This window comes from Ranitomeya variabilis, chromosome 8 (assembly GCF_051348905.1).
Source record: "Ranitomeya variabilis isolate aRanVar5 chromosome 8, aRanVar5.hap1, whole genome shotgun sequence".
NCBI classification, from domain to species: domain Eukaryota; kingdom Metazoa; phylum Chordata; class Amphibia; order Anura; family Dendrobatidae; genus Ranitomeya; species Ranitomeya variabilis.
In genome coordinates, this window is record NC_135239.1 from 116,143,011 (window position 1) to 116,157,433 (window position 14,423).

Consider the following 14,423-nt stretch of genomic DNA (forward strand, 5'->3'; position numbering starts at 1 on the left):
CAGGACAGAGCAAGGTACAGAGGGAACTGGGTCAAATGAGGACAAATGACAGGCATGGAGCAAAGGAAGGAGTTACCTTAAATAGGAGAGACGCAGAAGGACTTCCGGGTCAGGGTCCTCCAGGGTCAAAGAGGAGAAGCGGCGCGCCAGCATATCAAAGAGGAAGTGCGTGTGCGCAGAGGGAGATGGAGTACGCACGCGCACCCAACGGACACCAGAAAGCTGCGGTGAATCAGGAGGAGAAAAGGAGAAGAAGGAAGAACACGCGCCTGCAGGATGAGTGCACCAGAGAGGGTAAATATGTTGACAAGTGGGGGGCGGAGCGGCGGCGCAGAGCTTTGCGCCGTGACAGCTACTTTCCAAAATTGTGGCTAAACAACCTTGTTTCAAACATGTGATACTCATTCAAAGTTACCTGTGGCAAGTAACAAGTGTGGGCAATATGAGAATCTCCCAAGAAACTGGATAAAGAGAAGTTGGGGGCATGGCATAGACACCAAGCAGGTAACATGTGGGTGAGCTCAGCTCCCACTTATGGGCTCTTTTGCAAGCATTTTTTTTTTCAGATAGAAGTGCCCCAAATCTCGCCTAAAAACACGTCTGACCCTGTGGACTCCCCTCTACCACTTGGCTCAGGCAGAAATCCAGCTGAGAAGCTGGGCACACCAAGTTCAAGATCTAGTCACTAGCTGCAGACTAAAGCTGGGAAGTGCCTTTCCCGTCGAGCGTCCTGCACCTGGAGACAGAGGCTGGGTGTCCTATCCCTTCCGCAGGGAGACTGAGCCTGATCTGGTCCCCGGTAGAAAAACGCAATACTCCTTGAAAAAACGAGGACAGAAGGACTGGAGATAGTTGAGGAGCTGGGGATTCCGACAACATCTCAAGGGACCTAGGCCCCACATTGCCTCAAGACGCAGGAAAGGCAATGCCAGGGACTCCTGAACAAGGTAGTCTCAGAGCTGTACATTAGTAATTAGCCCTCAGTGACAGGGTGCTGGAGAGGAGTGCTCTGGTGAGCCAGCACAGTCCCTCCTTCTTTACTGAAACTTCTCCCCAGCGGCACCACAGCCCCCCATCCACCTTTTTGGTGCCAAAATAGTATCAGGCTCCAATGTCACTCCCTTGATCTTCCTCAAGAGGTCTGTGGTATCACGTGTATACAAACTAAGGGCTGTGATAAATGGGTTGAGAATCCTATCCAGATATACACCAAGACTTCTAGTAAGGCTACCTGTCCCTGATACAGTGGGTCTACCCCTAAGTGGGGTAAGACCCTTGTGCACTTTTGGAAGACAGTAAAATGTTGCCATTACTGGATACTTGGGTAACATGAATTCATATTCTTTCTTATCAATGACAGACGAAATGAGACCTTCTGATAAGGATATCTTAAGTTAACTTAAAGGCCCCGTCACACACAGCGACGCTGCAGCGATACAGACAACGATGCTGATCGCTGCAGCATCGCTGTTTTGTCGCTGTGTGGTCGCTGGGGAGCTGTAACACAGACCGCTCTCCAGCGACCAATGATGCCGAGGTCCCCGGGTAACCAGGGTAAACATCGGGTTGCTAAGCGCAGGGCCGCGCTTAGTAACCCGATGTTTACCCTGGTTACCAGTGTAAAATGTAAAAAAACAAACAGTACATACTCACCTTCGCGTCCCCCGGCTTCCGCTTCCTGCACTGACTGAGCGCTGGCCCTAACAGCAGAGCGGTGACGTCACCGCTGTGCTGTGGTTTCACTTTCCGGCCGGCAGTCAGTCAGTGCGGGAAGCAGACAGCAAGGGACCTGACAGACACCGGAATGTGAGTATGTACTGTTTGTTTTTTTTTTACATTTACGATGGTAACCAGGGTAAACATCGGGTTACTAAGCGCGGCCCTGCGCTTAGTAACCCGATGTTTACCCTGGTTACCAGTGAAGACATCGCTGAATCCGTGTCACACACACCGATTCAGCGATGTCAGCGGGACCTCAACGACCAAAAAAAGGTCCAGGCCATTCCGACACGACCAGCGATCTCACAGCAGGGGCCTGGTCGCTGGTACGTGTCAAACATAGCGAGATCGCTACTGAGGTCGCTGTTGCGTCACAAAACTTGTGACTCAGCAGCGATCTCGCTAGCGATCTCGCTATGTGAGACGGGGCCTTAAGGCCCCGTCACACACAGCGACGCTGCAGCGATACAGACAACGATGCTGATCGCTGCAGCGTCGCTGTTTTGTCGCTGTGTGGTCGCTGGGGAGCTGTCACACAGACCGCTCTCCAGCGACCAACGATGCCGAGGTCCCCGGGTAACCAGGGTACACATCGGGTTGCTAAGCGCAGGGCCGCGCTTAGTAACCCGATGTTTACCCTGGTTACCAGTGTAAAATGTAAAAAAACAAACAGTACATACTCACCTTCGCGTCCCCGGCGTTCGCTTCCTGCACTGACTGAGCGCCGGCCCTAACAGCAGAGTGGTGACGTCACCGCTGTGCTGTGGTTTCACTTTCCGGCCGGCAGTCAGTCAGTGCGGGAAGCAGACGGCAAGGGACCTGACGGACACCGGAATGTGAGTATGTACTGTTTGTTTTTTTTTTACATTTACGATGGTAACCAGGGTAAACATCGGGTTACTAAGCGCGGCCCTGCGCTTAGTAACCCGATGTTTACCCTGGTTACCAGTGAAGACATCGCTGAATCCGTGTCACACACACCGATTCAGCGATGTCAGCGGGACCTCAACTACCAAAAAAAGGTCCAGGCCACTCCGACACGACCAGCGATCTCACAGCAGGGACCTGGTCGCTGGTACGTGTCAAACATAGCGAGATCGCTACTGAGGTCGCTGTTGCGTCACAAAACTTGTGACTCAGCAGCGATCTCGCTAGCGATCTCGCTATGTGAGACGGGGCCTTTAGAAAGTCATTGGTGGGGTCTGATGGAAGTATCTGACAACATTCCTTGTCTCGCAAGATCTGCATGCACATTTGTTTGTAGTCTGGAGGGTCAATGACCACAACGTTACCACCCTTATCAGATGGTTTAATCGTAACACTGTGGTCATTCTCAATATAACATGATGCAGACATTTCTTGCCGTGTCAAGTTGTAACAAACGTCTGGAAAAGATCGAGCCAGAGTCTCAATGTCTTTAGAAACTAGGTTAAAAAAAAATATCGATTGATGTCAAATCACTTTGGGGTGGGGGAATTTTTATACTTTTAGCTTTTAAATCAGTAAATGGACCTTCTCCTCTGGTATTGGGATCCACATCAGATAAACTGTAGAGCGTTCTAATATCCTCCAGTAATGAATCAGGGACCCCCAATTCCATGCTTGTTTTTTTGTTTTCTTGAATATGGAATTGTTTCCATTTCAGTTTGCGAACAAACAAGTGGAGGTCCTTTATCGAAAATACAAAGGAAAGTGAAGCCAGCTCACCACATTCCAGGTGCACGGGAACTCCGTCCTGATGAAACGATAAGCAACAGAGAAAAAAAAGTTCTTTGTTCCAGCTCCTTGGGTAAAAATCTTTAAAATTGTATTCCAATGATTAAAACATGAGGAGGTCAGGGCTTTTGTATCTCATACCTGGTGCCAATGAGATTCTTAAATGATGTGGAACTATACCTGCTTTTATAACTTTCTAAGCCCTGAACTTCCCACCAGGAGACTATTTGTTTTTTATAGACTTTTGTAAGTTCCCTGAAAGCTAAATTAAATGATGGGGTGTACTTTTTTTTGTTGGAAACCCCGATCAGAAAAGATATATTTGACCTCAGTCAGCCATTGATTTGTATCTATCCCAGTGGTAAGGAATAGTGATGAGCGAGTATACTCGTTGCTCGGGTTTTCCCGAGCAAGCTCGGGTGGTCTCCGAGTGTTTGTGACTGCTCAGAGATTTAGTTTTCCTTGCCCCAGCTGCATGATTTGCGGCTACTAGACAGCCTGATTACATGTGGGGATGTCCTAGCAACCAGGCAGCCCCCACATGTAAGGCTGGCTAGTAGCTGTAAATCATGCAGCTGTGTCAACAAAAACTAAATCTCCGAGTAGTCATAAATACTCGGAGACCACCCGAGCAACGAGTATACTCGCTCGTCACTAGTAACCAGTCATACTCTTATTAAGATATTTAAGGATACAAATAAGCAATTTAAAGTATAAGTGAAACAATCAAATGGTATGGATACCTCAGTATCATTAGAAAAGGTAGCAAAATAGGGAACTTAAAACATAACATTTGATGGTAAATATTAAAATACATAGACACAACAACCATAGAAATCAGACCCCCCCCCCCAAAAAAAAACGGCCAAGGACATAAATATGCTAAATCAGGGGACTGACTGTTTATCAAAAACTACCAATACCAGTACCACTGGCAATGCAGTAAAATAGACCTAATAGGACATAGGGAGCCAGAAGACATGTCAGTACCACTGACACACTGCCCACTATGACCCAAATATACAATAGAGATCCATATAATAAAAAATAAATAACAATCTCACCCAACAGGTAGATGATAGGACCTCCAACAAAATTGTTGAAATAACCTCCTATGGAGCTGAAGGCACTAAACCATAAGAACAAACATCCATGCCAGGAGTAGGAATCAGTATGCCATACCAAGGAGAGACCACCTCCCAACTTGTTTCATCCCACTAGGACTCATCATTGGATATGGCAGCCAGGACAAGAGAGTTCTACCATGTAAGGTATTACTCAAGAGCATCTGTTATGGAAATATTTGGGTTGGATAAATTTATCCCTCTGTGTGTGCTGCGGCCGCTCCCAATTAGACTGAGTATTTTGAGCGCTCATCAAGAATGGACTGTACACAACTGTGACAGAACAACATTCCATCAATACTGATACTTTATTGTACATACATAGTTTTATATTTTCACATAGAAAGGAGTGGTTACGGGTTGTCAGGGGTGGTTAGTTAATTACCATATTGTCTAGCTCCTCTATCATTGGTTATCTAAACATATATGGAATATTGTGATTAATGCTCATCTGACTGCTGACCAAGCAAGTAAAATGTAGCTCTCTGCATGTAGGACAGAGTTGAGACATTTGATCAGCAGTTAATACATCTGACACTATTCCGCTTTTTTGGGATGGAAAACCCCATATGATCTGTCTAATTTATATCAGTTCGTGTCAGCCATTTTAAACCATTGATTATAATGTATATATTAGCTGTGAGCATATAAGTATATATTTGATTATAGAGGAGTATACATGCAAGTGAGATCTACATGATATATATATTTCTATCACAAGCCCCCCTTAGATATCACTTGCCCTAATCCTAGCCTCCTGTCCCAAAGCGCTGCAACTCTTTTGTGCTGTAGGCGAACTGACACAAGCCTAACGCCTGTTCCCCACTCCGTACAGACTTTTCGCAAATGGGCGGTCAGGAGATCTGTCCCTAACGGGGGTTCGTTGCAATCAGTCTCTTAGTCAATAGCATGTGTAGTAAGCGATGTGTAGTCTTTATCAGGTAGGTCATCTTTTCGGTCAGGCCGCAACATCATTCTGGCTTGGATGTCATCTTCTGGTAGGGGAGCTTTCTTGCAATGCGATGAGTGGATCCAAGCAAGTCTTCCCTCCAGTTTCACAGAGTTTGGTGTCATCAGCAGCACTTGAACAGGATCATCAAATCTGGGATCGAGTGGTGTTCTCCTTACAAGCTTTTTCACCAACACCCAGTCTCCTGGCTTCTAGGAGTGCATACCGGACACTGTATCTGGATCTGGCAATGAAGAAAAAAACTCGAGAATGGATGTTAGCAAGTTTCTTGGTGATTTCAATTACATAAGCAGACAAAGTATCATATTACATAGTCAGCTGCCGAGGGAAAGGATACCCCTAACCTGGGACTGGACACAAACAAAATTTCATACGGTGACAGCTTTTCTGGGCCTCTGGGAGTGTGCCTAACACTGAGTAGTGTGATTGGGAGTGTGTAGGCCTAAGTCTGACCCTACTGCTGACTAGATCTCTCGTGTGAGATTTGCTGTGAATGCGGGTCCCTGGTCACTCTCTATCACTTCTGGGACCCCATAGCTGCATATCTCGTCTCTGAGAGTAGCTTCTTTTCAGTAGTCTTTGCTGACTGGTTCCTCACTGGGAAAGCTTCTGGCCATCCTGAGAACATGTCCATGACCACAAGGGCATATTTGAAACCTCCACTTGGCGGAATTTGGATGTGTCTATCTGGATCCTCTGGAAGGGGTACAGTGGTCTGGCAATATGATGTGTGGGAACTTTCTCCATTCTTCCAGGGTTGCATTTGCCACAGGTCAGACAGCTGCTAGTGAACTTGGCTGTTAGGGTGGGGATCCCTGGAGCGAACCAGTAAGCACCAATCGGATCATTCATCTGTGCCTTTAATCTGTGTGTGGGCCCATGTGCCCACTGGACCACGATAAGGTACATGCTTCGGGGTAAACAGGGTTTGTAGTCCATTGAGTATACCCTTCCTTCTTCATGTGCTGCTCTTTTCTGCATCCAGCATTCCTTCTTGTCCTTTGGGGTTTGCTCTTGCAGCTTTTTTGAGCAGATTCCAGGATGTCATCTTGTCAGGTTTTCTGTCTTCAGCCGTCCTGTAGTAGCCGTCCGGCTCTACGACCTCTTCCACTTTTCCATATTGTCTTCCTTTGACTGCTTCTTTGGTTGCCATATCCGCCATATTGTTGCCTCGTGCCTCTACTGTGTTTAGTTTTCCATGCGCTTTGACTTTTAGTACTGCCACCACTTTTGGAAGTTGAAGTGCGTTCAGCAGGTCCTTAATGGCTCCATGATGCTTCACGGTTGTTCTACTTGCTGTGATGAAGTCCCTTGCAGCCCAGATGGGTCCGAAGTCGTGTGCTATGCCATGCGAGTACCCCAAATCGGTATACATTTTCTCAGTCTTGTCTTCTGCCATCTGGTAGGCCTTCATCAGCGCTATCATTTCTGCTTCCTGGGCTGACAGACTGGGCAGCAGACTTCTGGACCACAGGATCTCTTGATTGCTGGTCACTGCACATCCCGTGGAATCTTCCTTCATCATCTGCAAATCTGGAGCCATCCACATAGAGGATCAACTCTGGGTTGGTCAGTGGCTCTTCTGCTACCTTGGGTAGTCCTGCTGTTTCCTGTTGCATGATTCTGAAGCAATCATGGTCATCCGTCCGGAGCAAATTCAGATCCCATGCAGACTTTTTATCTGAGGGTCCATATCTGTATCCCCCCTTGGGAGTGGGAGTAGAGTGGACGGGTTGAGGACTGTGCATCTGGAGATGGTGACATTGTTGGGCAGGAGTAGAGAGCACTGGAGGCGAAGATGCCTGGCAGTGAAGAGATGTTTTAGCTGGGTTTGGTTGAGGAGATGCCATGCAGAGCCAGGATTTCCAATAGTTTTTCCACTGATGTCAGTAGTCCTGTCCAGGAGGGCGTGTGCTGCAACTGCTGCTCTCAAGCGGGAGGAAGAGGCTCCCCTTGCAACTGGATCCAGGCGAGCTGAAAAGTAGTCCAAAAGTCTCTGCTTTCCCCCCTGAAGCTGCGTCAGGACTCCAGTAGCAAGGCCTTCTCTTCTCATCAAGTAGAGACGGAATGGCTTCTCATAGTCAGATAGGCCTAGTGCTGGCACTGAGACTACAGAGCCTTTTAACTTCTTGAACGAACTGAAGGCCACATCTGTCTGGAGGAACGGGGTCACGCTGACGTATTCACACAGAGGCTGCATTAGGACGGAAGCATCAGGGATCCAGGCTCTGCAATACGAAACTAGACCAAGGAAGGCCTATAGCACCTTTGGAGTTGTTGGAGGAACCATCTTCTCCACTGTGGTCTTCCGGTCATCTGTCAGGCGTTTCGCCTGGTGAGCAATACAGTGTCTCTGGAACGTAACTTGCTTCAGACACCACTGGACCTTGTTCTTTGAGATCTTGCAGTGCTGCTCCGCCAGGTAGAGTATGAGATACAAGGAATGGGCTTTACACGTGTCAAAGTCAATTGCACAAAGGAGTAGATCGTCCATGTATTGTAGGTGGGTTACTTCTGCATGGTCTGTGACCCAGTTGGTGAGGACTGTGGACATTGCTTTGGTAAACTGTGAAGGGCTGTTCTGGGCCCACTGTGGCATCACTGTCCATGTGTGGTGTCCCCCCTGGTGCATTAAGGCAAACAGGAACTGGTCTTCCGGATGAAGGGGAACACTGGAGAAAACATTAGCCAGGTTGTTCACTGTGAACACTTTTGCTGTGGCAGGCACATTTGAGAGCAGAGTGTGCGGATTCGGCATAATTGCAGTTTCAAACACTGTGGCGTCATTTACAGCTCTCAGGTCATATACCATTCTGAACTTGGCTGGCTCTCCTTTTACAGCCTTTTTTTTGACGAGGAAAAGGGGGGTATTGCAAGGCGATGTGCGAGGAACAATGATTCCTATTTCCAGGTAGACCTTCAGTTGGTCAGAGGCAGCTTGACTCTAGGCCTGGCCTGGGCCTTACGAGGGTACGGGGTACATGGCTTGAGTGACACCTGTACTGGGGCAACTTGAGGTTTTCTCACGTGCTGGGGTCCCTTAGACCATAGACTTTCTGGTACTACATCCAGTACCTCCTTGGGTAGGCCTCATTGATTGTTTAATATTCTTGTAGGGCCGCCAGCATGACTCTTCTCGAGTCAGGGATGAAGAAAGTGTCACTGTCCCATCTTCCTGGAACACTGTGGTTGCCTTCAGCTTCTGCAGTAGGTTCACTCCCAGCAGGTTGAGTGGCAGGTCCTTGACACCACAAACTGGGACAGGATAGAGTGTCCTGGCTGAGTGCACACGCTCAGTGACTTTGTAAGCTGAGAATGTCTGACTTGACCATCAATGCCCATGCGAGGCATAGAGGATTCTGATAGGCAGGTGGGATCCACTAGTTCCACAGGTGTCATCACAGTTGCACCGGTGTGCAGAAGAAGAGATCTGACAACGCCATCCACTTTAAGGGTAATTTGAGGTATTGGTCTTGCAGAAGAAGTTTTACATGTCAGGAGCATAGTGTATTGCGGACCTGGCTTGCTTGCCTCTGTCCTATGGACGGGGTACTTCACTGCTTTCTGCACTTCTTCCTTGACCTGTTTCTCTGGACCAACTCTTGGGTTGCATGGGTCCAGTCTCAGGGTTGCATGGGTCCAGTCTCTTCGGGGGTGTGGGTGCGTTGCACTGGTTCTGGTAATGGCCAAACTTGCCACAGATGTAACACTTGACACTACTTCTGTCTTTGTAGGGTGGTTGCGCTTCCAGGTTAGTGGTCACCATGAGAGGGGTGTCTTCTGCACCCCTGGTTGGGACTCAATCCCTTTGGCTACTGTGGACAATGGCATGATGGGTACTGCAGCGGCAGCGGGGTCCGGCCTGCTGATTGAAGCTGCGGTGGTAAGACGGGGCCTGCAGGTGCATTCGTGGCGAGGCCCGGGGGTGCCATGAGACCGGCGGCTGCATCCAACCCAAGGTCTTGGGGTATTACAGGGGCTGCGGCTGCATCTGCCGTCACTTCTTACCCCTGATCTGACATAGCTTCTCCCCTTTGCTAACCTTATTGAGGTCGGTGTCGCCTCTCTGGAGTCTGCAGCGGTTCTTCCGGTGTGTTGATCGGCACTTTGCAGCGTCTTCACCTCTGGCTCCCCTTCCGGCGTTCTCAGCAGCACGGCACCCGTTTCCTTCTTCGCGCTCTTTGTGGTGCTATAATGGTGGCAGTTTTGGTGACAATCGGCAAAAAACAGTCTCCTAGGCGCACATAAAACATTTTTGCTGGGTCAGTCCACTGCCATTGACCTGTTCTCAGGCCTAACCACTATCAGTGGTTTCCTAATTGGCTGTCTCAGTCCATGCACAAAGGCCTGTGCCAACATTTGCCTGTGTATCTGATCATGAATGGTGAAGCCCAAGTCTTGGAATACTTGCATTACTCTGCCATGAAACTTCTTCACAGACTCTGTCCTTTCCCGACTCATGTCATGTAAGCTGAGGGCCTGTCCGGCCAGCCTGCCTTTGGCCCACTCTCTGAGTTGTTCAATTAGCTGTGGCCCTGACTCCTAAGCGTGTACATCTAATTCTGCTGGAAATTTGAATTGTTCCTTCATGATTGGCCAGAGTGCATCACCTGCTTCTATTTTCATTCATGGCCCAGAGATCATTCAAGCTGGCTGCATATGTTTGCTGCTTCTGCTACTTTCTTCGGTAAAATGGCATGGGATGCATCCCTGGGTCTGGAAGATTGTCACCTGACTTGAAGTGCAGTGCACATAGTGTAATGGTGGTGCCTCTATCTGCCCCTGCATTCTTGGTGCCTGTGGGTTTCTTTTCCTAGTGCTGGACAGCATGTATGATGCTCCCTCTTCATCTTCATCAGAGGAATAGTTGTGATGGCTTGTACTGGGGTCATACACTGGCTGATTTTGGACGTAGAAGTTTTTGTGAGGATGTCTCCCTCCTTGCTGAAGCTGTGATGGATTAGGCTTATAGTTCCATGTTGGTGTGAATGTAGGCAGCTCTGACTGGTGCTGAAGTTGTACATTATCAATACATGGTGATTATAAGTCCTCCCCCCTCTGCACCCAGGGCTGAGCTGTCTGCTGCCTGATATGTCTGGGGGCTGCCTACTGCATTGTGTGTAGGGGGATTTTCACTTTCTTTCCCCGATATCACAAATGGCAATGTCTGGTTTGCGCCAGGGGCATAGAAAGGGGAACCTTGTGCTGTAAGCACCATATTGTTTGAATTGGGCGTTGGCCCAGCCGGCAACGAAGAGGAAAAAAGAGGAAGAAGGAGGAGGGGTTGATGAGTGAGACAAAGGAATAGTAGGAGGGGAGAGAGAATGTGGACAAGAGGGAGGAGAAGATGGGAGGTGTGGAAGGGAGAGAGAGGGAGGAGAAGAGAGGAGAAGGAGGGGAGAGAGAGGGTGAGGAGAGATGGGTGTGGAGAAGGAAAAGAAGGAGGAGAAAGGTGTGGTGGGGGAGTGGAGAAGGAGGGAGGAGAAGATGGAGGGTATGGAGGAGAGAGATAGAGAGGGGGAGAGAGAGAAGAGAAAAGTGTGGAGGAAGAGGAGAGGAAAGGAGAGAGAGAGAGAGAGAGAGAGAGAGAAGAATGCGGAGAGAAAAGACTGACAGAGAAAAAGGAGGATAGAGGAGAACAACAAGAATAATAGAGAGGAGTAGGGTTGAGCGACTTTCATTTTTTTAAGATCGAGTCGGGTTTTGGGAAACCCGATTTTGTCCAGAGTCGAGTCGAGTGCTGTCGGCCGATTGTCGCTAAAAGTCGGGGATCGACCGAAACACGAAACCCAATGCAAGTCAATGGGGAAGCATAGTCGGCAGTGAGTGGAGGCCAGGAAAACACCTACAGTGCCCATTTTAATGCCAAAAACATCCATTCTTGTTTCTGAAGCTTGTCAATCTTAATTAACTTTATAATAATAGTTGGGCATTGGAACTTGGGGGTCATTTGGCAAAAGTTGTTGGGGGTAGGGCTGGTTCAAGGTTTTAATGGGCCCAGGAAACATGGACTACGTCACGGCGGTGGAGCAGGGAGAGGTAAGTATTTCAACGTTGCAAGTGCTGTGATCCTGAGCAAGCAGGGGTGGCCCACTCGTTCGCATTGGCACTGGCACAGGGCCCCTCAAAGTATGGCGGTGTGTTTGCATGGCGGGGGCGCCTCCCACCAGCAGCGACACTTTTGCGTACTCTGAGGGGCCCTGTGCCAGTGACGTCGCCAACGAGTATGCCCCCCCCACCTGATGAAGGAACCTGCACTTTCATCTGCACCTTCCTCTTTGTCCCTGTGTAAGGTGGTATAACATGCGGGAAGGGGAACCTTACTTTCAGCAGGGTCAGATTCTGGCTGTGTAGAGTGCAAGGGGAATGTAGTGGTCTAGGTCAATGTACCAGCAGACTCATCTAGCAGTGGCTGGGCAATGGGCAGGATGAGGAGGAAACAGATATAGGGCCAAAGAATAAATTAGGCTAAATGCAGTTCAAAATTGGTAACAGGACTAAACAGGCGGCATTGCTTTGTTCAGTGGAGTAGCAAACCCAAGAGCAGCAAACACTTTTTCAAGGGCCCAACCACACCAGTAGGCCAAATGCAGTTTAATATCTGATACTATAGGCCAAAAGCCAGAAGGTAGAAGCTCAGCTTTATTCAGTTGAGGACAACACCAGGCAGGGGCAGACACCGTTAGTAGGCCCTAAACACCAATTTTTTTAATTTAAAAACAGCACTTAATGAGAGCCAGAAGGTTGAAGCTCAGCTGTATTCAGTTGAGGACAAACACCAGGCAGGGGCAGACACCGTTAGTAGGCCTTAAACACCATTTTTTAAAAACACAGCACTTAATGAGAGCCAGAAGGTAGAAGCTCAGCTGTATTCAGTTGAGGACAAACACCAGGCAGGGGCAGACACCGTTAGTAGGCCTTAAACACCATTTTTTAAAAACACAGCACTTAATGAGAGCCAGAAGGTAGAAGCTCAGCTTTATTCAGTTGAGGACAACACCAGGCAGGGGCAGACACCGTTAGTAGGCCGGAACCACCATTTTTTTTTAAAAACAGCAGTTAATCAGAGCCAGAAGGTAGAAGCTCAGCTTTATTTAGTTGAGGACAACACCAGGCAGGGGCAGACACCGTTAGTAGGCCGGAACCACCAATTTTTTAAAAAACAGCAGTTAATCAGAGCCAGAAGGTAGAAGCTCAGCTTTATTCAGTTGAGGACAACACCAGGCAGGGGCAGACACCGTTAGTAGGCCCTAAACACCAATTTTTTAAATTTCAAAACAGCACTTAATGAGAGCCAGAAGGTTGAAGCTCAGCTGTATTCAGTTGAGGACAAACACCAGGCAGGGGCAGACACCGTTAGTAGGCCCTAAACACCATTTTTTTAAAACACAGCACTTAATGAGAGCCAGAAGGTAGAAGCTCAGCTTTATTCAGTTGAGGACAACACCAGGCAGGGGCAGACACCGTTAGTAGGCCCTAAACACCAATTTTTTTTATTTAAAAACAGCACTTAATGAGAGCCAGAAGGTTGAAGCTCAGCTGTATTCAGTTGAGGACAAACACCAGGCAGGGGCAGACACCGTTAGTAGGCCCTAAACACCAATTTTTTTTAATTAAAAACAGCACTTAATGAGAGCCAGAAGGTTGAAGCTCAGCTGTATTCAGTTGAGGACAAACACCAGGCAGGGGCAGACACCGTTAGTAGGCCTTAAACACCATTTTTTTAAAACACAGCACTTAATGAGAGCCAGAAGGTAGAAGCTCAGCTGTATTCAGTTGAGGACAAACACCAGGGAGCAGCAAACAGAGGTATTAGGCCCCATCCAGCAATTAAAAAAAAAAAAAAAAAAAAAAGAAAAAAGCTTAATAAGAACCAGAAGGTAGAAGCTCAGCTTTATTCAGTTGAGGACAACACCAGGCAGGGGCAGACACCGTTAGTAGGCCGGAACCACCAATTTTTTTAAAAACAGCAGTTAATCAGAGCCAGAAGGTAGAAGCTCAGCTTTATTCAGTTGAGGACAACACCAGGCAGGGGCAGACACCGTTAGTAGGCCGGAACCACCAATTTTTTAAAAAACAGCAGTTAATCAGAGCCAGAAGGTAGAAGCTCAGCTTTATTCAGTTGAGGACAACACCAGGCAGGGGCAGACACCATTAGTAGGCCCTAAACACCAATTTTTTTTATTTAAAAACAGCACTTAATGAGAGCCAGAAGGTAGAAGCTCAGCTGTATTCAGTTGAGGACAAACACCAGGGAGCAGCAAACAGAGGTATTAGGCCCCATCCAGCAAAAAAAAAAAAAAAAAGCTTAATAAGAACCAGAAGGTAGAAGCTCAGCTTTATTCAGTTGAGGACAACACCAGGCAGGGGCAGACACCGTTAGTAGGCCGGAACCACCATTTTTTTAAAAAAACAGCAGTTAATCAGAGCCAGAAGGTAGAAGCTCAGCTTTATTCAGTTGAGGACAACACCAGGCAGGGGCAGACACCGTTAGTAGGCCGGAACCACCAATTTTTTTAAAAACAGCAGTTAATCAGAGCCAGAAGGTAGAAGCTCAGCTTTATTTAGTTGAGGACAACACCAGGCAGGGGCAGACACCGTTAGTAGGCCGGAACCACCATTTTTTAAAAAAAACAGCAGTTAATCAGAGCCAGAAGGTAGAAGCTCAGCTTTATTCAGTTGAGGACAACACCAGGCAGGGGCAGACACCGTTAGTAGGCCGGAACCACCAATTTTTTTAAAAACAGCAGTTAATCAGAGCCAGAAGGTAGAAGCTCAGCTTTATTTAGTTGAGGACAACACCAGGCAGGGGCAGACACCGTTAGTAGGCCGGAACCACCAATTTTTTTAAAAACAGCAGTTAATCAGAGCCAGAAGGTAGAAGCTCAGCTTTA